The following is a 3233-nucleotide window of genomic DNA, read 5'->3' on the forward strand; positions in this document are numbered from 1 at the left end:
GAAGCCAATCTCGCTATCACTAATTTTAAACAATTACAGCTATAATAAAATCTAGGCTAAAGTACTAGAGGATGTTCCGAAAATTTCCAAGGAAAGGCTTCGGCTTTCCTTTCATCTCCGACATATAGGTAGAGAAATAGGAAAGGATAGGGGAAGACGTTTGGATATAGTGGATTTGAAGTACAATTTCATTCGCAAAATATAGCGAACCAAGAAAGAACCGTGGAAAGATTTGGACATTTGTGCGCTTCATGTGACGCTGGAGAGAAGAAAAGGAAAAAGAAACGAGAGGGAAGAGGCCAAAAGAATGAAAAATAAAACCTTTCTTCACAAAAGACAGAAAAGATTCACTATGCATATTATTCGCTTCGCCTTATCGTTATCCACGTACGCACGCACGCACGCACGCACGCACGCACGCACATTCACGGTTTCACCTTATACACTTGTTGTGTACTATCGTATCATTTTACCGACCAGTAGCGGTTGAAAATCCTATGTACTGTCTACCTCTCACTCGGTCGCAGATACATCGTTGAAGCCAGTTTAGACTCTAGCTCTGTTTAGACTCTAGGATATCGCGCGGGAATATACGCGCTCTTTCTCATACCTATAGAAATGTTAACTCAAATTTGGCGAAATTACTTATAATATTTATATTGATATTTATTTGATCTATTAGAATCGTTTTTAGATTAATATTTATATAATATTCCATAATCCATACAATGATTTTCCTCAAGCAAATAATAATTTAATATTTTTTTAAAAGTGTGATATCGTCCAAAACAATCGCTTCTGTGTAATGGAACATTGCAAAATTTACAGACAAAACATATTCTACTTCTTTTCTTTTTTAATTGTGCAAATTCTACATTGGGCTTTTGGGGCTTTTTTACTCCGACGACTAGACACTATGTTTATAAGTTTATGTTTTCCGAAATTTGATAGTCTTTGTGGGTGATCTAGTCTGGATGATCTGCTTGTCATATGTCTCATAAGTGTTTGCTGTACTAGATATTTCTTCGTCGTTTTCCTTTGATCCACAATCTTCTATCCACGAAATTATCACTTTTTGCAGGAAATTTTTTATATGTATTCTTATTCTATGGCCCATAATCATTCCCGTTGGGGCCCCGGGAGCAGCTCCTTTCGTCCCCTCGTAGTGGTGATCCCCACCGCTTGCCCTTCACCGTCGTTACTTCTGAGGTGATGGGCGTGATAGGTATTGAAGGAACACTCGAATATGTTTAACAATAAATATTTATTAACAAAATATATTCGGTGAGTATACTTGACGTAAAACTCGCGGTTATTAATTTCGGTTCGCGGTTCGCGGTTCGCGATTACAAGTTCGAACTCGGGTAGATTCGGGTAGATACGATTCGATATGCGCTACGAGTTCGGACGATGATTGCCTGAGATGTCGAGCAACTCGGATCAGTGATTGCTGCCAACTATCAACTATCAATTCGGACAGGCGTCTCGCGACTGACTTTCCGTCACGATGATGCTGGATAGGAAAAACTATGATGGGGTGTGTCTAAGGATACGAGATCATCGGATTCGTTTAGGAAAGCGTTGGTTCGGAAAGTGAGGGAAGTGGACGTCGTTGTTAATTGGCTAAATTTTGAGTTGGTGGTTGGAAAAGGATACTAACCATCCTTGAGAGAAAGATGCTAGTAGGAAGCGTCGTACGTGAGAAAAGCAGATTTCCCGTATCTTCCCGTAGTAGGTGGTAGATTTAGGGACTATTGGGATAAAGACTGTTTGTCCGTTTGAAGGACCTTAATTAACAAAATCCTAAGATTGGGGTTAGGTTGGGGTTAGGTTTAATTAATTAATTTAAATAATTTAAAAAATAATAAATTTTATTTTATAAATAAAATTTTTTATTGATCATTTATTAATATTTTTATTATACTTACTTGATTAGGAAAACAAATAATTGAATACCCATATACTAATTTAAATATATTATTTACATCATTATATTTTATATATTTAATTTTCTCATTTTTTATAAATAATATTTGAGATACATTGAATACGAATTAGTTTCAACTTATTAACTACGAAAATACGAATGGGGAAATATGAAAGAAAGTAGGAAACTAAGAAGTATGTTTTCATGCGGTCATAAAATTTGCTAGGGCATAAAGCCAGGTATAATTCCTTAGGAAATTTTGAAAACATTTGGGGGGGTGCAAACCCTTGGAGGCGGAGCAAAAGACATTTTTGCTGGACTGCAATGTCCGTCTGTTGCGATTCTGTCCTGCTTCTGTCGTCCTGTTTCTTAAAAACTCTATAATTTTCACTGCTTTAATACTTTTCTTGAACTATCAATATTATATAGCAGTGCACTATATCCAATTAATAATAATAGCAGGATACTCTGAATTGAAATTAATACGTACGGTACATTGAGTACATAAAAAATAAATATTATTGTTGTTTAATAAAATAATTAAAATTAATAAAATTAAATTCACAATAACAAATTCTAAAATAAATTTAATATTAATCAACTTAAAAAAAATTAAATTACTTAATTTAATATTAAATTTCAAAAAAATTTTATAAAAATATCTATAATTCCCAAAATTATTATTTTAATTTAAACTATTTTTTGTTAAATTAATATTTTTAGTTATATAGTTTAATAAAAACATTAATTTTGTAAATTAAAAATTTAAAAATATTAATATAACTATAGATAATTTTAATATATTAATCTATTATTAATGAAAACTTTTATAATTCTATTCTTCCTTATATTTATAAATTTAAATATTAATTTAATTTTAATTTTAAATTATTTTTATATAAATACCTTTATATCACCTTTAAAACAAATATTATATTTAATTTTTTATATTATTTTTATAAAAATAAATATCATTAACATATAAACAAATAATTTCATTAAACTTATATATCTTATTAATTACTTTTATTAGAGGAATTTTAATTTTATTTTCTTATTTTATTAGTTTAATTAATGAACCATTTAAAAAAACCAATTATTTAAATTTATTTTTTACAAATTTAATTTTAATATTAACTTTTTTATTCTTAATTAATCATTGTGATATAAATATTAAAATATTAAATTTTAATTATTACAAAAATAATAAAATTTATAATTTTAAAACATTATATTTAAATCCCAACTATTACATTCTTTTAATATTTATTGTTTTCTTAATTATTATATTATTTATTATAACAAA

The sequence above is a fragment of the Bombus bifarius genome, unplaced genomic scaffold, assembly GCF_011952205.1.
Source record: "Bombus bifarius isolate JDL3187 unplaced genomic scaffold, Bbif_JDL3187 scf7180000009345_frag, whole genome shotgun sequence".
NCBI lineage: Eukaryota > Metazoa > Arthropoda > Insecta > Hymenoptera > Apidae > Bombus > Bombus bifarius.